The sequence below is a fragment of the Zosterops lateralis genome (assembly GCF_965231275.1).
Source record: "Zosterops lateralis genome assembly, chromosome: 5".
In the NCBI taxonomy this organism is placed as follows: Eukaryota; Metazoa; Chordata; class Aves; order Passeriformes; family Zosteropidae; genus Zosterops; species Zosterops lateralis.
In genome coordinates, this window is record NC_139766.1 from 57,829,652 (window position 1) to 57,850,313 (window position 20,662).

Consider the following 20,662-nt stretch of genomic DNA (forward strand, 5'->3'; position numbering starts at 1 on the left):
TTTATCAGGGAATTATTATCTGTCAGTTTCTCTGGTTAGCAGAAGGTTGGTTTCAAGAACTATCCCCTGCTTCTTCCTGACTTTTATCTAGGTCATCTTGATACGTGCAAATATTCCACTGAATTTAATGTAGTTACTCTCATGTAGTTTTAGGATCTCTTTCTGAAGCTTGACAGTAAGAATATTTAGCTCTATGCTTTATGTATTTGTCTGCCAACATTCTAATATTTTGCTGCTATCAAGAAAAATCAAGGATTCTGTGTCCTGGAGCAGAACCACACAGCTATAGTGACAGCTATAGCGATACAGCACATCTGGTTAGAAGAAAAACATTTGTTCTTGATCTTTCTCAAAAAAAAAAAAAAAAAAAAAAAAAAAAAAAAAAATTGGTAGGTACATAAGAGTAACTCCAGTGTGTTAATTTGCTTGGCTCACTGCCTACAGATAAATGTCTTCAGAATAAATACTACTTCAGCTGTTTCAGGGTAAATTGACCTATGTGACTGGCACTATTTTTGTTAAGTCAACTTAGTAGAAGGTAATTTCCACAGGTAAAGTATAAACCCATTACAATGTAATGTTTGCATTCATGAGCTTGGGGGCTTTTTTTGTTTGGGGGAGGGTGTCTTTTAGCTAGCATTAGTTGCTAAGATGTTAACTTCAGGCTTATAAAAACATTTCAGCAAATGTGGATGGTGCTAATAACACTTTAACCACTTCCTCCCTGATAGTTTTAGTGACTATGTGGGGTCAAGTGGTATACACACATATTACTTTTAAATCAAGCAGGAGAAAAATTAAAACTACATCTTCTTGCAGAAGTATTAAGTTAGCTGCATTTGATACATTGTGTTGGAGTGGTTTATTTTTTTTTTTCTCCTGTGACAAATTCAGAGAGATTCTGTTGGATCCAGCTAAAGTGAAGCTGCAGCATCTGAGGAAGAGGAGGACTCGCCCACTCTGCAAGAGATGAACTTGCAGCTGCCTTCCAACCAATCACAGGTGGAATTTACCTTGCATCCTTCACATTTCTTTTAAAACCACCCAGCAGAACCTCAGGAAACATGAACCAAGGAGCCAAACTCTGCGCTGTGGGCTGGGAAGTGAGCAAGTGATGAGCTGAGAAGGAAGTATGGGGGTGGAGAGTAAGGCAGAGGCAAATGCTGCAGCTGCTCTGTGGTTCCTTCGCCCTCAGGGCAGTGTGACCAGGTGTGCTGTGGCTCCCTGTCCCCTCCCTGCGCTGGACCTGGCTCCACATGCTTTGTGGAGAGACTTTAACCCTCTGAGTCAACCTCAATCCATTCAGTGGGGAACAAAAGCTGAGACTCAAAGATAGGAGGTGAATGCTGGCTTCCACAGAGTTTTTGTCCAGCAGCCTCTGCCAAGGGAATCTGGGAGATGTTTCCTCCTGTAGAAATGTTACATTCCTACTGCAAAGTAAATTGGGACAAATACTGATTTTCTTTAGGATTTCCCTATAATCTTGTTCTAGAATATACATATGTTTTCTTTTTCCTGCCTTCTGTAATATGACAGTGATCTGCCTGAGGAGGTTTCTTGCAAAGTACATAAAATGAAAAAAGAAAAAGAAAATTGAGAAATGATAAAGAAAAAACTATGTAAGAACTATGAAACTCTGGGTTTGTATATTACATTTTTGAAGGCAAGTTCTTCTTTAGGTGGAAACAATCCTCCCAGAGGAATTTTTTCTGAACATTTATTTGATATAAGAAATTTTGGGTGTAGAATAAACAGAGTCCTTGAGATACTGCTGTTTCACCTCTGCCATGCTCAGAGGACATGCAGCATGAGCCCGACTTGCCTGCTAAGGACTGGGGGAACAAACATCTCTTGTGGTTGGAAGAATAAAATTAACCTGCATGTGAAACTGGCAAGAGAAGAAACATATATACTGGATAATGTTTGTACCACAACACTACTTCTATGCTAGCCATTCATTTTCCTCTCCTTAATGAGGACAAGAGTTACAACACAGAGAATGAACAAGCATTTCACAATTAAAGGTGAGAGCAGGATGACAGTGTACAGGGAAAAACTGGAATTGCTACTAGTAATGAGTCTCCAAGAGCTTGAATCTGTCGAGTGCTTTCACTGGAGCTTTACTTTCTGAGGAAACTGCTGAGTGCCACCTCTCTTGATTATACCTGTGGAAATGGATTTCTTTTCATGCTTATTTTCATATCAAATCTTAGAAACTAAGGATTGCTGAAGTTCAAAACTACAGCTTTCATGAAGGAAGGTAGAAGTACATCAGGGCTTCTTGCCATTCAATCTTCTTGTACAGTTCAATGTATATTTGTGTAGCTAACAATAAGATAAGCATTAAAAAATTTGGAAAAATGATATGACTGCAGGGATAATCCAGGCAAAATCTGAGCAAGGACTGAGAAGCTGCTCTTCAAGGTGTTGCAGTCCTTCATTTAGCATTGACATTTATTACCTCAGCACGTATTGGCAATAGCAGCTTTGCTTTCTGGCCAGATGCATTGCGGTGCATGATATTTTCCTTGTGACACAACTTGTTGTAAACAAAGGAGACAGAAGATTAAAGCAACAACCATTGTCATATCAAGGAATTGCTCCCTCAGACTTCAGGCTGATAGTTACTGTGCTGTTATACTTTCTATAAAATGTAACAGGATGCTTTAAATCTCAGAGTACAATTTCTGTAAATACGGTTGTTGGAAAAAAGAACACAAAAAGCTATCATAACATGATAAACTGTCAAAATGGAGGAGAGTTGATTTAGATACCGAGTTTATTCATTTCAGCACAGATGTAATCTCCTCTCATCAGCACTGAGGTATTTATTCTCCTTACTTTAGGATTTCCAGAAGACACAGTGTGTAGAAGAGTAGTAAACCAGCCTGCTGTTTGGAAATGGTACTTGTATAAATCCACATTGCCACTACGGTGCTTTTAAAAAAGGTGACAGTACCATAATAAAAAGGTTAAAATGTCAGGGAATATGTCAAAATGCTTCTTTAAAATTAAACATGTAGTTGCTCATTGGCTACGCAGAATCAAGCATATTTCTCAGCTGACATTTTGTTTAAGCTTTTTTTCTGTCTGTGAGATCAGGCAGTATGCAAATGAAAAATATTAATTGCCTTTTGTGGTCCACTCTATAGAGACAACCCAATCTCTATGTGTCCGTTTCAATAAAATAGAAACATTCATAAAGTTCATTTATTTATTGATCATGCAAAACTGCTAAAGACAAAAGAAAAACAAACCATTCCCAGACAAAGCAGTAGCCTGAAATCTCTGACGTGCAGTGTTAAAGCAAGACTAGCTTTTAAAGAAAGACAATTTCAATTTTTTTTTTTTTTTTTTTTTTTTTTAATTAGGAGGGTGTACCAAGGGGGGGAACCAAAACAATTCTCTTCTCCTGCACCTAGTGGCTGGGCTGAAATGCATATTTTAATTCTATTTGTAGATGTTCAGAAGTATTGGCAGGGATTCAAAATACCCACAACTGAGCAGAAGTACTACCATTGATGAAGACCCAATTTTGGCCCATATAAAATGATGGGATAACAGATATAGGAAATATTTATAATCCCTTTCAAAATTGTGAAATAGCAAGGAAATATGCCTTGGTTTCTCTGCATCACTGTGCAATAGAATTTATCATAACGTTCAGCCTGAGCATATTTATTGCTTCACATTCAAGCACACAGCATTTATCATTTTAAGATGAAATGCAATAATTACATATGCCACTTCAATGGCCCTTGTTTTCTCCTCCTTGGATTTTCAAACAAAATCCAAAAGGAAGCTCAGAGAGAAAGCAAACTGATAGAGAAAGCAACTGATGTGTTCCCCATGAAGGAGGCACAGAGCAGCTTGTTCAGCTTCAGTGCAGTGTGTCCCTCCCTTCCATTCACTTTCCCAGCCATTGGTTGCTGTAAACAACTCTGCAATATTGTCATGTGGCAAGCACACTAATCATGGCTCACATTTGGGTGATAGCATAAACAGCATAAATGTCTGTTATGGCCACAATAACAGTTTCAGCACAGGAGCCAAGACAAGGAAGAATAGGAACTGAAGAAAATGAGGCTGTTATACAGAGATCATTCTACTTAATAGATGAAGCTCCAGCTCCAAGAAGCTGCTCTTCCGTTTGCAACAACCTAATCAAACCTTCACTGCCTCTTGTTGAGGTGTGTTTCTACAGCACCATTATTTCTTCTTCTCTAAATCAATTTAATTGATTTATCTGGCTTTTTGATATGACTGTTGTTTATTATAATAGCGAAGAGATATGGGAGCAGGCAGAACAACCAAAAAGAGGTGAAGTGAGAGGAAGTTTGTAAAACTAAATCATTTTATGGATTTAGATGGAATAATCCATGGAATAATAAACTATTTTAAAAATCCCCGTGGTGTTATTGTTGTATATACTATATAGTTTAATAGAGAATTGTAATGTATAATACACATAAAAATCACACAGAAATAAGGTGACTTTTTAGTGGGAATAAATGTTTTGTTAGAGCAAACTGTAGGATGTTCTATTTTATTTCTTTAGAAATAGAGAGCTGAAAAAAACCCCATGGCAAACCATTTTGAAGAATACACCTGGTAAAAGTGCTAAGCAGGCCATTTCAGTTGATTATTTTCAGTTTAACAGTGTACAGTTTAGTGCGCTTTTTTTAAATTTGAGATGCCATTACATATTATGAATATAAAACTCCCAGACGTATAACTACATGCAGTTGTGTAGTCAAGGAGAAATATAAGTCAACAGAGTGAGCTTTCTTCTAGCTTTTCAAAATAGAATTACCCACTTCCATCCGAGTCACCACAAAACAGATTTCAAGAATAGATAACAGTTCATTTTACCACTACCTTACTCATAATTGAGAGAGATAGCCATATGTGCATATATTTTTGCCTCTTTAGCATAAAAAACCCAAAAACCTAGGGAAACTATTTATCTCTATCATTTCTCTACTTTCCTGTTCCATACAAATAAGCAAGGTAAGTTTGCTAGGAAGTGTTCCTTTCACTTGCTCTTCAGCTCTGCAGTCACTGATGTGATAATCTGACCATACCTTAGCAAAAACACATAAATGACTACACATCTGTGTTCAATTTGTTCAACCTTTTCTTTAGAGAGGAGATCACAGCACAAGGAGGCAAATTTTGCCATCCTTTGCCATGTGAAGGAGTGACTGACTTTGCTCATCCTCCGCTGTATGCACAGTGGGGAACAGTGGCACCATACAGAGGAGCAATGACTCAAGAGAAGCAGCAGCAGCAGAACACAGCTCTGTGCTGAAAATTTCCAAGTAGTGGCAAGAAAGAAGGAAGAGGAGAGCTGTGGAACAAATGGTGCCTAACAGCAACACTGCCTTTCCTATAACACAGTCTTTTTCAGCCATTTCAGCTCTTCCATCTGGAGCAAGCTGGATGTCAGTGTCCCCCTACTCTCTGCTGAAGGGAGATGGCCCTACAGAGCCTGTCCTCCCAAAACACTTTCTCCTAAATCCAGACTCCTCCTTTACCTAATCCTAGCAAAACTTCCCATACCAAAGACATGTATTTTGGTCCCTGATGGATGGCTCTGCAATCCAGTGCTGGATGGGTGGGTGCAAATTCATACAGAGTTTTAGTAATGTGCTAATAAAAAACTCAATTAAGATCAAAATACCTTCTACAAAGTTAACATGAAAAGTGACATGTTGAGTGAAATTACACTAAGGAATAAATGGCAAATGCATGCTCATCTCTCTAAGTGGGACTTTCATGAATAATCCAGCATGCTAATGATAATGAAAGCATCTGGGCCTTATATATTAGAATTACTTCTCCCTTAGCCTTTGCAGGACAAAAGCTTTGCCTATTGTTATATACCAGGCCATGATGAAGGGTAGCTAAACAAGGCTTAATTTTTATGTTGACAGTCTACTGCAATTAGAGGTGAGTTCTGGTTATTGGCTTTACCACAAGCCCACAAAATTGGTACTGCACATCTATATCACGGTAAAAAATATATTTTATATTTCTCAGCTATCTTTTAACAACACATATCTAAAAGTTACAACCAGACCAAAATCTGTATAAAGCAACTCTACCAGTTACATCTATGACAGTGGCCTGGTGGAGTCATTAAACAAGAGGCCTGGCTTTAAATTCAAAATTTAGCTGATACATGTAGTATCCCATTAATTTTAAGCTTTGCATCAGGAAGGGTGAGGTCAAGTACAGAGCTGGTGGAAAATAATCAACTCTTTTTATAGGAAAAAATATACTGACAGGAATGACCCTTCCAAATTACAAAAGGGAAAGCAGTGTGGAGATGGGAACAGACTATAGGTTAGTCAGTTTATTAGGGCTTCTAGAATTTGTAGCTTACCCAAGAGACATTTTAGTTACAGGCTAATGAACTGGAAAAGATATTTGAAGAAAAAGGATATCCTAGTTGATATAGTTCACAAAGCATTAGTTAAGCTTCATGAGTCTGATGGACAACAAATTATTGTTGAAACAGCTCAAATCTAAAGAACATTTTTCTGTGTCATTTGTTTCAACTTGTTCTTCTTTGTCACCTAAAATCAAGAAAGGAGCTCTGCAGCATGCATTTATGGGCCACATCAGTGATAAGTTTACTCTCCTAACATCTCCCTCGTATTTCTTTCCTGTCAGAAATCAAATGGGCAGGGACTACCTCTCAAACAATGGCAGATCTAAGCTGGAACAGCCTGCTGCTCACTAATTCAAGACCACTTCACATTGCTCTTGCAGCATAGAAGGGCCTGAAAAGGATGTAAAAGGGTAACTTACACTACTTTTGTTCTCTGTTATTCTGCCAGTGATGTATGTTCAGTGTAACCAACAAGCCAGAAGGAAATGTTCACAGTTACAATTTTATTGCATGCACAGTATTGCTACAAATATATAACTTAGGATATTTGGTGCTGTTGCCAAGAACATAGGAAGATTTACTAATTACACCATAGTCACTATAGCATTCCCCAGAAATATAAGACAGGGAACCTGCAAACATAGTATGGCCTGCAACTAGAATTACTTAGCCGTGTTATGGACCATCATAGAATCTTAAAATGGTTTGGGTTGGAAGGGACCTTAATGATCATTTAGTTCCTGCCATGGGCAGGGACACTTTCCACTAGACCGGGTTGCTCAGAGTTCCATCCAACCTGGCCTTGAACACTTCCAGGCATGGGGCATCCACAGTTTCTCTGGGCAACCTGTCCCAGTGACTCACTACCCTCTGAGTAAAAAATTTCTCCCCAATCTAAATCTCCTCGCCTGTGGTTCAAAATTGGTCCCCCTTGTCTTCTCATTATCTACCTGTGTAAAAAGTCATTCTCCCACTTTTTTTATAAGCCCTTTAAGTACTGAGAGAATGTTACACAAGAACAGAAGCAAACCACACTAGAGTATAAAAAAGATCCAGATAACCTAGCATTCTGTTTCCACCAATCGTCAAATGCAGATGCCTGAGAAACATGGTCCTCCTCTGAGTCTCTCCTACCATTCAACCTTTGCCAGCTCAGGGAATTCCTGAAACAGGGTGGGTTTCTGGGCACCGAACATTCCTTCACAGATTTTCCTTACATAAGTTTGAGCAATCATCACACAAATGCCTGTAAACCATCAGCATGTACAAGGCAGTTCCTCAGGTCTGTTACCATATCCTTTATTTTGAATTTAGACTCTGTTAGCTCTGTTTCACATCTTTTTGTTCTTGTAGTGGGTGAAGCTGTGAACGATCAATCATTATGCACTCTGTCATGTCACTCACTGGTATACGTCCCTCGGGCTTTTCTTTTGCCAGTCTGAGGGATTCCCGTCTGTTTAATCCTGCCTTCAAGTGAAGTTGTTCAATACCTTTGACAAGCCTGTTGCAATTTTCTGAACCTTTCTAGTTCTTCTAGATCCTTTAAAATGCAAGAACCAGAACAGCATGCAGTATTCAGAGGTGGGAAATTATTCTCTATTGTGTTCTCTGTTCTTTTCCTCACAATTTCTAATGTTTTGTACAGCTACTAGTGGATTCATTCAGTCTGAATGGAAAAGAGCCTCTAGAAATTCATATTCTACATTAATTTTTTTTGACTGCAGTTGGGCACTGACAAGAAATTTTTGAAAAACTGTCTATATTACAAACTTGGAATCTTATTCTCTAATATCACTAGCAAATGAAGAGTTTGTATAAACTTAGGGGTACTTTTTCCTTTCACACTTCAGTTATATTGGTAAGAACATAGAAGCAGTCCCACCACTTCTATGCCTGCTCCAGTCCTCTCTGCTCCACCACTTAAACCAGCATGTGCTACAAGCCTGACTCTCTGTTCTGCTGTCTACAGTCCTCTGATTCCAGGATGTTCGTGCTTGTATTATAACCCATGCCTGTAAAGATCCAGCGTTTGTTTGTAAAATCCCAGACCAAACAGGCTGGAAATTACTATTCTCATTCTTTACTAGGTTTATTTCTTCCTTTGTAATTTCTCAGTGATGGTTACCTCCGTTATTAAGAAAACAGCTTCCTCTCAGAAGTAGGTAAGTGGCACTCCTTTGAATACTATGACAAAATCTAAGGACTTACACAGAATCTGCTCATGCCCTTTAAATGAATGAGTAATAATGTGCAGACACAGAAAGCTATTGCTTTATGCATCACCTCAAAGCAAGCTATTCCCACAATTTTCTTGCAATCTCCTCATTAATCAATAGTAGACTTTGTGAAAGTTCAGGAATGCATTTGGAAAAAGGAGGTAAGATCCCATGCCCTTTATTTTCCTCTCATGCTCCTTGGAGGTTAGAAAACCGTATCTTAGAGCATTCCAGGCCGGTTGTGGAACCAAGCACTTGAACAAGAATGCTCAGGGTGATGGGAAGCTTTTGAGTGAAAACACAACTTGAGTCATTTGCTTTTTAGGTTAATAATGTAAACTCTTTTCCATCATGTTACAATTTGCAAAACAAAACAAAAGAAAAAAAAAAAACGACAGTGCAAAGAAACAGTCAAGAGATTTACTTTCTATAAGAGGTGGTTGTTGTTTTTTTTAACTCTGCAAAGGAAAGCAGAGATTTGGCCCAAGGACAGCAGAGGAGGGAAGGACTTCAAAAAGCTCTTGTCAGTGTCCCAGCTCAGTTCCCACTGAAAGAACTGAGTCTGGTGAGTCTACTGAAATCAGCCAGCTGCTGAGCACTTTTGAAAATACATCTTTGTCTCAGACAGACAGTGGTGGAGCTGGGCATAAAATTTCTGAAATTTACTTTGCCTAGAGGGAAATCAGCAAGCCCTGTCTCTCAAATTTCATTGTGAGACAGCATTCTTCTCTTCTTGTTACCATACCTTGATTAGAATTCAGTGTAAAGATTAGTGATAGCAGCATGGCTGGACATTTTTAGGCCACAAATACGCTCTTACGTAATCAGATTATTTAATCTTTTCATAAAGATGCATTTCTTTATCATAAGAAGATACTGGGTTTGTTAGCTACAAGGAGTAATTGTTATAATTTATTAATAGAAGTCTGTCTTTTTTGTTCAGAGTCAAGGTTTTTATGACTCCTGAGCCAGTGACGCCCAGTAATTATATCTGTAGCTTTTGGCTCCTGTTGATACAGTGCTGCTGTATTAGAAGGATTACTTTTATATATTGGTGAGCCAAAAAGATTTTTCTTTTATGAATTCTGAACTTCTGAGAGGCTTTTTGAATTAATAACAGTGGAATTGATGCTTTGAAGGCATTTTTATTAAAATGGTGATCTCGGTGGACAATATGCAGCGAGGCTGGTTGATAAGTAGGATGCATGTTGGAGAGGAAAACTGTAGGTTTTTACATTTGTTTTAATTACAAGAACAGAAAAAAATGTCAAAACACTCCCAGTTTTTCAGAAACCAGCATATTGTAAAATACTTGGAGGTGATACGGCTCCAATTTCTTTCAGAGGATATAAAAGAGGCATTTCCCTGAAGAGGACAGAGCCAGCCCCCACCCCAGCAGTTTAGATGCTCTGAGTCTCTCTGTACAGAAAACAAATACAGGCAGCAGATGTAGAGGGAGGAGCCTGCAGCACAGCAAAGACAGGGACTTAAGCTTGCTCTCAGGTCAGTACCTTGATCAAAGGGCTATTCACTCACCTTTGATTTGCTTTCAAATCATGTGGCTTGGAGTTTCTGTCCAACTTCAATTTCAGACAAAGGTCCCATCATTTTTAACTGCTGGTCTCAGAAACTTATTTCCCTAGAGTTTCTTCTGGTTTATTTTTCTTAGATCGCAGGAAAATGCTGTTCACCTTCTGAGGTGAATTCTGAAGATTATAAAATTGTCCAGATTCCCTTAAATATGTGAGTCTTCCCACACAGGAGATGATCAGAGACCTTCTAACAGCAATCCAAATCACAGGGGATCCAATGCCTTGAGATATTGTTATGGATACAACAGACACTTTCAATGTATAGAAAGTTTTAACAATGGAGCACACTATGCAATATATATTCTGCTCATTGTTCCTTTAAAGCTTTTCTACTATATGCTGTCCAAGTGCTTAATAACGGTTTTTATCAAGTGCAAAAATGCTTCTCTAGGTCAATATTATTGGTAATGGTGAACTCACAGATATTTCTCCTTCTATAAATATTACTGCTGTTCAATTCTTTTTGGGATTTTTTAATCCTATTTGTTACAGAGACTGTGCATTCTTGGGCAAAAGAGATTTCCCTAAGGGCAGGATAACAGTTAAATGAAATGTAAATGCAGGAATGGCATTATGATATCATACAGCACAATACTATAAATATTTTAAGTCTCTCTACATTCTATGTTATGATGCACATGAAACTGACCCAAATTTACACTGTTCTAGTGCAGAATTATGTGATGCAAGTGTTTTACAAATACCATAAAGTTCCAGTATATGCATACTACCCAGAGAGAGCATTATTTTGGGATAATATTACCAAACCAAATGGCAGTTGTGTACATTTCCTCTGCATCCTCCAAGTCCAGAAATAAGGAAACTGTTGCCACTTAAAAGTTCTGATCTCTCATGGTCCATCCTTGGCTGATGCTCTTGTACAACAACACAGACTCTGACTTCAGAAGGCTGAAAATTACTCCTTTATTTTTGGGATGTGTCTCTCTTTTATACTATTCTACACAGAGCAATTTGATTGCTGAAACAAAGACAAACCTTTTCAATCACATTGGTCAGACCGGAAGGACATCAAGAAGAAGTCCCTCCTAGGGAAAAGAATGAGAACATAGGTACAGTTTACAAAAACATATCTCTTGTTTACAGAAAATTCCCCGGGAAAAGAATTTCATAAAACCAAAACATCTAAGGCAAAAAACCAGGGCTACATTTGGCCATAGCTTTTACCCCAACTGAAGAGGTACTAATAGTACTTTTGTATGACAGTAATGGGGAAATAAGGTTATTATTGCAACTGGAGCTAGCCAGGCAACCCTTAAAATCTAATCCAAAAAACATAGTAATGATACCCAAGTAAGAGAATAATGTCTAAAAGTTCATTATCTTGGTTGGATACACATACAATGGCCCAGATCTGCTGGACATAGACCCTGTGTGTTCATTTATGCCTAGCAAGGACAATCAGCAAAACATATTTTCTACAGTTATTGAGGAGAGAACAGGGGATGCTAACTTCTGCTTCTCCATCTCACAGCTGTGATTACCTGTGCTCATGTGCAGAAAACCTCTCAGACCAGAACCTTCTGTTGTAAGAAACAACTCTATGTACCACATATTGCACAACAAATGTTCAAATATCCATGACATTGACATGTATTATTTAGTGCTTTTTTTTCCTGATTAAATTTTCATCTCTAAGACCTTGATTTCATTTTGTTGGATTCATGTTTTTCAAAACATGCAGTTGTTTCACACAAAGCTACAGATAAATTGTACTTTTAAAAATCCAGGACATATATAATCTGAAACAGTCCACTTTTCACGCTAAGGACTTTTTTACAACTACTTAGCCTCTTGTCCTGACTTACATAAAAGGTTTATATGCCAGCATCTAATTTCATGACAATTTATTTTTTCTTCTATAGAGGAATAAAATAGCAAATTTTTTTCTTCTTTTTTTTTTTTTTCTATAAATCGAATAACAAATCTGTGGTTTTGTAGCATGAAGTGAATATCTGACTGATTGAAATAGCTCAAAATGATTCCTTAGGAAATTTTGTGTATCTTTTCTTTCTTTTTTTTTTTTTTTTAAGAAATGTCCTTTTTCTACAGAATGGTTCCTCCAGATAAAAGTAGTATTGCTGAAGTGGTTTTGGACATTGATTTACAATAGTGCTGCATATTTTTTGAAAGAAGGAGGTTTAGAGGGCAGTAGTCAGAGGAAGACTGCTACAGCTTTCATAAAGTCAATAACACATCGCAAAAAGCCCTGTGCTACAGAAGGGCTGGAGCTCCTAATAGGAAACCAAGTGACCTTCAATCATGTGCCTTAATGTACTTGGTGTTTGAACTTCTGTCCCCAGACAAGGATCATGGAGGTGGTTTAAGCCAACCCTCCTTCCCTTGCAGTGATTCGTGATGAGCACGTAAGGCCAGTGAGTGACATGAGCTGCCACAGCAGAAGCACTGGAATCCAACCACTACCAACCATCTTCTCCCAGGCCGGGCTGAGCCTGTGGAAGGAGAGTGCCAGGGAGGGGCACAGGATTTTCCAGGTTTTACACAGGATTTTCCACCTACTCCTTTCAACACAAGCTCCCTTGGAATCCCCATACCTCCTCATGGCCAGAAATAGTAAATCCAAATCTGTTCATTGTACAAGTAGAGCTTAAGCCATTTCATTCCTCCTCCTCACAGACAGCTGCACCCACAAAATGCACTAAGGAGGGAAGATGGTGTCCTGTAGCATCAACATCCCTTCCCCATCTATCCCTGCCTTTCTCTTGGCTTTTTTACATGGCAGCATTGACTACCACCTTGCTACACTCCAGTGTCCTCATCGCATCAACAGAATATAAATAACTACAGAGAGCAATTTAGGTGGCAGAAAGGATTTCCACCAACATTCTGAAGAGAACAGAGAGAGGAGAAATTTTGCTTGTTCTGTGTTATGGCTTCAAACAAAACCTGAAGGCAGTCAGAAGGCAAGGAGAAGCAAGCCCAGGGTCTTTGTCCAGCAGCTACCTCTGTCTTTAACTTCCCATCTCCTTCTCTATGCTTGTTTATGAAATCGTAATGATAGTAGTAAAACAAATGCAAATAAATAATGGATGGATGAATACATCTTGGGATGAATAAATTATGGGCGTCATGCTGACTTTCAAGAGTAAGAGTTATTGCAGTTCATGCTTGAGAGGGGCTGTCATGGGGGTTTCTCCTGGATCTGCCAGCCCTTGCACTGTGGTGCTGCAAGGAGTGGCTAGCATGGGCAGGGACAGGGACAGAGATGGGGGTTGCTGCTGGAGGCAGGTTGGTGTCACAGGCATTCTCCTCCAGCTAAAGTCCTTGTGGGAGCTAGCACTACAGACTGAAAGAAACTACACATTTAAAGGAATAAAAAAAAAAACAAACCCACAGTGGTCCAGATTAGTCCAAAGTACTCCTACACTTTCTGCTGGCACAGAGAGAGAGAGCTGAGCAAGGCATCTGGAATCCATGAGCTCCCAGGCTCCCCAGTAGCCCTTCTGCCAACCACATGCCCAGCTACACAAATGGATTGCTTTACTTTCCATTTTTTCTCTATGGGGTTTTCCACCTCTTTCCTTGTAGCTGAAGGAGAAAAACTAAGATTCTCTGCTAGTATAAAATTTCTGTGGATTTCAGTTTTTCCAGCAGAGGACCATATATTGACCTAGAAATACCAAATAATAGGATCAGATTTATTTCCCATCCAGAGATGGCAGAAACAGTTGGAGGGTTTCTGATAAGTGAGGTGAATAAAGCCCAAGCCTCAGAATGCTCTACACCACCAGTTTTTGCTTCAAAATGGGCACGAGTCTGAACCAGTTCCTGATTTCTCTTTGTTTGGATCTGGCACCATCTAAATCTAAATTCCTTGCTGTGTGCAGGGGTTTGGGAAATGAAATTTAAGTATCTGAGACAAAGGGAAGAACTATTGTAACTGTTATACTTTGGCTATGTCCCTAAGATAGGTGCACCTGAGCAACAGGGATTCCTCAATGTGCATAATTTCTTTCTGTCTTAAAAAGATGAGGTTTGTATCAGAACATCCTGCCACATGTACCAGATCCTGGACTTAATTCTGTGCAGGCACACCTTAGTACATGAAGTACAGACATTGATCTTTCTTGCTTCCTTGTACCCTCCCCTGTACCAAATCCAGAGACTAAAACTTATCTTTTATTTATATATAGTTTATGTGGAACTGGCCCTCAAGTTCCAGCTCTGTATATGTACTTCTCTGTTTATTTCCATCCCATTTCTTCAATACTGGTTTTGTATTCTGATCACATTTAATTTAATAGGAATAAAGAATCCCCCAAATTATTTGATTTCTACAAGTTCTGGTAATATAGAGAGTCAAGAAAAAGGAAGCCCTACAGTGAGTGAAACCATGCTCACATATTATTAGACATTGCAGAATCCATGTGAAGAACAGGAAGACAGACACACAGAGACACTTTGGAATAACACAGCAGTTTGGAAAACATCCCATTAAATTTACACCTTCTAAAATCTATGCTAAAATCAACCAATTTTTATTGACAACCAGCATTAGTTTCAGTGTTTATAGAAGGTGTCTCACCTTGGGTCCTACTTCATCTCTTCCCTCCATGTCTTTAATACTAAACGACAAAGCATTAAGAGAGAATTAATGGAACAGATACTAATCAGAACTACCATGGTCTTAGGACTTTGTCCATGCCCCTATGATGTCCATGTGTGCCCACAACTTTTAGTTTAAAGCCATTTCTACAATGTCATCAAATTCAAAGCAAAAAAAAAAAGATTATTTTCACTCCTTAACAAAAGTCTCCCTGTTTTCTGTAGTATCTTACAAGATTTGGTATTTGACTCAAAGAGATTTACCTCTCACCTCCTTGTAAACCCTCCAGTGGAGTAAGGAAGTAATTTCCTCTTGAAAAACTTGATGGACTTAAACTGCTCAGTGCATCCCAAGACACTGGTTTAGTTTCTTCTGGTAGCTTCATTGACAAAAAGATTCCAAATTTCAAGAAACCAAAAAGTGATTTGAATTTGCTCTTCCTTTTGGTGGCAATTATGGTTTCATCATCACATTGCTATTTCAGCTTTAAGTCTTGAAAGTTCATGTTTTAGTGTCATAGAAACACTCACTAAATTATCTTTTAAAAGTTCTGCCTTTAAGTTTTAAAATTCTGTCAGTGCAGATCCACAGTGGATATGACTTCCCTGAGTATTGTGTGTGCCAATGAGAAAAAAGCAGCACTTTTAATACTTTTGAAAATAATAGTATTAATAATAATAGAAAAGTAATCTTTACCAGATGTTCTGTAGTAACTTAATAGTTTAAAAATATCCAGATAGGTTACCTTTTGCTGCAGAAAGATCTGATATCCAAACTAGCTCCAAATTAATCTCCAACACAGTTCCGATTATTTCCATCAAATGGCATAATGGATAATGGAGCACACAATTTTCTGCAGTTTCTAGGTTCTTAAATCCAGAAACAATGCATAAGGGTAGACACACAAAAACATATGGGCTTGAGCAATAGAATATTGTTTAAAATATATGTGTATTATTAAATATATAACTAAATGGTCTGAGAGAAATGATACTTGAATTTCTGATTTAAAAACTGATATGATCTCATGTCTATTAAAAAACTTAATACAAAATCTATTTCTCAGTAGGGTTGCTCTTATTGTTGTGACTGGAAACATCTGCAATGCTAGATTTTAAATACAGGGAGGATTTTCCTGGGCAGACCAAATGATTCAAGGACTGGTTAGAGAAACAGGAGGTTTTAACACAGTAATGGCAGATTGAACCCACTTCATCACAAAAAAAAAAAAAAAAAAAAAAAAAAAAAAAAAAAAAAATTCAAGTCTATCCTGAATATTTCACATTTTTCTGGTTTTACTTGTATGGTTTAGACAGAAGGTAAGTATACCTTCTGTCTAAGGTAAGTAAGGTAAGAAACAAAAATGTAATAAGAACAAAACACTACAAGCCTGATGTAAGATTACACCAGTAAAGATTTTAAGAAAAAAACTCTGCTTATTTCTTTATTTGAGCCATATATTGTTGCTCATCAGCAATGTCAAAGACTGCTTATTCAATATCAAAGACTACCTGGTCTAGAAGTGTTTCATCTGTTTCACTCAAACTGGAACATCCCATTTCCTTGTACTGTACGTCATTCAGTCTGTGCTTCCTTTCAGAGCAACCTAGAATCTAAGGTACAAATAGGGGGGTTTACCCACGTTTGCTGCAGTTTCTGGAGTACAAAAACACTGAAGAGAAGCCCAGCAGCCTGTTTTCTTCAAACAAAAGCTGATTTATGCTGGTAGCTCACACATGAGGTTTGCTTAATGGTCCATCAAAATCTTTTCAAAACAAATGCAAGAAAAACAGATGCAAGATTGGCATCCAATGTGATTTGGGGTTGGGGTACAGGCAGGTGACCAAAAACTATTAATTGTCTGACAGTTACCTTCTGCCTCACTTATATACTGATTTCTGCCTGAGCTGCTTCTAGACAAAAGCAGCTGCAATTGTGGGGATTTGCACCCCACGTTGTGAAAGCTGGCTTCACTTCTTGCAGGTTTTCTAGAGACCACTCAGCCTGAGTATGAATTTTACTTAAAGCAGCCATTAATGCAGATGGAGAATGAACTTAGAATGGTATCTGGCACACTAGAAAGCAGACTGTGTGATAAATACATCTAGCACTTTAGACACTTTAGATTCCTCTGGGACAGCTGCAACATCTTTGAGTGATCGCTGCATCATCAAGCTGTGGATCGTAGGTTAATTGGAAAGTTTGCCAATGCAATAATTGTATCAAGGCTATGGAAGAACAGCTCTGCTTCTTTGCACCATTTTACTTCAGATGCTCCAACCCTTACTTTCACAAAGAAAACCCACTGGTATCTAAACCTGAAACAAAGTATCATACTTGGTCTATTCTGGTACCTACAAGGAATTGTTTCCAAAAATAGGTTATAGATTTTAGGAGTTCTTTATTTTTTATTCTGATTAATTAAACAGATCAAAAGCCCATCCAATTAAGTGAGAATTAAACATGAGTTTCTTCTCTGAAAAGAAGGAAAAGACAATAGAATTGAGCTCAATGGTAATTCAAATCACAGGTAAAAACTAAGATGTTGTCCTTAGGGGATTTTCTTTATGTATTAAGCAGCCAAATGGTTTAACAAGTTCTGACATGTGTGTTAGTGCCAGATACCTGCACAGCTGGCATGCTTGCAAACAAGCAGGTGCTTTTCTTCCACTGGGTTCATTTCATAAGAAAAGAAAAAGAGCCTATTTTCAGGCTTGAGGTTTTGAGGTGCAAAGGACCAACAAATAACAATAACCTCCTTGTAGGAGAGGTTCTACACCTCTGTGGTGAGTGGCTTTCCTCTCACTGGAGTTCAGATGCTGTAAGTGAGCACAGATTCCCCCAGCCAGCTCAGCACAGCAGTGCTGAATGCTGCTTTCTAGCACGTCAGGAGCCACAGGGTTCGTTCTGACAATAATTATCAGCAACTAAGTGTAAATGCAACAAAATTTGACCAGTATGCAAGAAAAAGAGAGTACAACTGTGTTTGATTCAGAAATAAGTCTTTATTTAGACCCATCTCTACCGCAAAAGTGATTACCTGAGCATGAAACAGCTAATTTTCTGGGCTCTGATTATTACAGAGACTGGAAAGTGCACAGCATATTGAAAAATATTAAATTGCAAGACCATACAATAGTAATCCTGTTTCCATTATAATGTAAAAAAAAGTAGTTGAAGGCAAGGAGCAGACACCATCATATCTACCAGACTCTTACTGTAGACTCTCAGGCTACTATTTGAAGCTGTAAATTCTTAAATGTCTTCCATGAAGGACAAAAACCCTGAATGTCTGAAGGCATCAAACTCCTTCCTTTGTAGGAAAGGTAGATTTATGTGAAGAAGATTTTCATGTCAAATGTGACTGATAGCATGTCAAATTGGCATGGCACACTGGCCAAAAGCAGTGGAAATCAAAGCTCCCTACCTGACAGTGGTGTGCAACAGGCTCTTCTCTGCTCTCATTCCTGTACAGTAATCCAGGATTCTGCTTAGCAAGACATTTTGGAATTTTATAACAAAATCATTGTACAAATCAATGGAATGTCCCTTTCATAGTAATGTTTCCTTCTTCTAATCATTATTCTACAATATGAAAGTGTTTTCATCAAGGATATCTCAAAGGCCTCTGGCCACAGAATCTGCAATGGAAGGAGAGGAAGCTGAGTACAGAGGCTTCTTTTCCACAGCTGTGCACATGATAATGACATCAGTGGATATACCTAGGCAGCCTACATATCCCAGCCTTGATTTTTATTCCCATTGGTTTGGTGCATACAAGGAGTGATCAGTAGAAAACCTTATGTGGGGGTTGGTGCAGAGCTTCATTTCTAACAGTGTTTGGAAAACCAGGCAGTTCCTCACAAGCATATGCTGAGAGCAAGGAGTCCAAACCCACCCCAGGCAGCAGAGAGGCCCTGGGAAGGTCCTCCCTGACTGTGCACAACATATGGGGAAAGCTCAGTCCTTCCCTCTGACTTCTGAAGTTGTGCATATGGAAAAGAACCAGGTCTTAATTGTAATCTATCACAACTCTCAAAACATCTGGCCAATTAAGTCTGGGATCCCTGCTGTAAATCCTAGCAGGAACTTTATGTATCTCTTTCTTATTTAAGTGTCTAAAAATACAATGCAGGCTCTGGCCTGCTCCATCCCCTTTGGGCTCCTGCAAAGAAAAGACACTGAAAAATGGAGCAACTTTTCTGGAGAAGGGTCTCACCACAGGCTGCTTGCAGTAGGCATAAAGGTTCTGTAGCTTACCTACAGCACAACATCTGTACCTGAGGCTGGGAAAACAGGATGGGGCTGTGCTGCACACCAGGAAAGCCTAAATGGCATCAAATATGAGCAGAACTTTCAGAACTTTTTCTGGTTTATACCTGAAACCAGTCCTGTATCCTGTGGGCAGAAAGAAGGATGGCCAGTCAGAAAAAATACTGCTGCCTTGTCTTCTAGATCCATTTTTGCTTGGTCATTGAGTTTGGTAATTATATAAAAAAATAAATATTATAGTAATTATTATAGTTATAGCTTTAAAATAACTATATTCTGCTATCATTGTATTGATTTTTTTGTTGGTTTTTGGTTTTTGGTTTTTGTTGTAGAAAGACTGTTTCTAATAATGTCCTTGTGTTCAGGGCTTTTTAAAAAGGGATAAAGCCATTCAAATAGGGTTTCTATTTATAGTTTTAGCTGTCTCCTATTTAAGGTAATAAATGAATTGGGTTTTTGAGGGAGAAAACATATTTTTATATATATATTCAAATATAAGTCATTTCAGCAACAATATAATTCTATTCTTATTTTTCAGTACTCAACTGGTAAAAATAAGGCTGAAAATTTATTACAAGAACCATATGAAAACAATAAAATAAAGTAAAATGATCATAAAAACAATCACATATTTCATAGAAAATAGGAGTATAAAATCACTTTGTGTGAGGCTTCTTTACCACCAAGCAATTTATCATTTAAGAAAAGACAACATTCTGCTGTGTTTAAGCATCTACTGTGTTCAACTTCTTCCGACCCATATGGGAACGGGAATAGGTTTTACTATATTCAATTCAAAAAGCTTTACTCATCACTGGTCATGCCAGCACAATCTTTTAGTGCCAGTGGTAGGTTCTGATAAGTTTGCAACTGTTCTCTCTTTTCTTTTACATTTTGCAGTTTCAGGCCTTTTGCATACTCCTTCCTTTAGCTGAAAAAAAAATCTCAATTTCTTAATACTCTAGGACTACTTTATGGGCCAAATTTTTGGGGTGTGCTCACACTTAATGCATAAACCCCACAATTTAAGAAGGTAAAAACAAATTTAATGCTACACTGCTTTGGAGAGACTTCCAATTAATTTGGCCAAGATAATATTTCAGATGTTTCCCCTTAAGATGCAACTTGGTGTTCATACTCTTCACAAAATATTGTGTGTGACCTAGGCTCCTTTTATTCACCTTTTATAATCCTTGATATATAGCATTATTTGATTTACATTACAGGGAAAATCTATGAGTGTCTTTGGGCAGTAAATTCAAATTAGATCAGGATCAAGTTTTTTCAATTTATTTCCCCTGTTTTATTACAGGATACCAAACAATGCAAACATTATTACCTAGCATTACCATGCCTTATCCTGTAGCTCCATCCTAAAAATATGTTTGTTAACCAAAGTGGAATTCTTCTGTAGGCACAAGCATAAGCTCTGTGAAATACAGCATTGCATCTTCAGAGGACACTACACCCTTCTGAGTCATTTTTGTGCAATATAGTCAAAGGGAATTTTTTCTGTCCAAGCTCTACTCTTGTAATAGCATGTGTTGTTATTTTAAAAATGCATATAACTATTCATCTTGGCAGGCTAATAAAGTGCAAA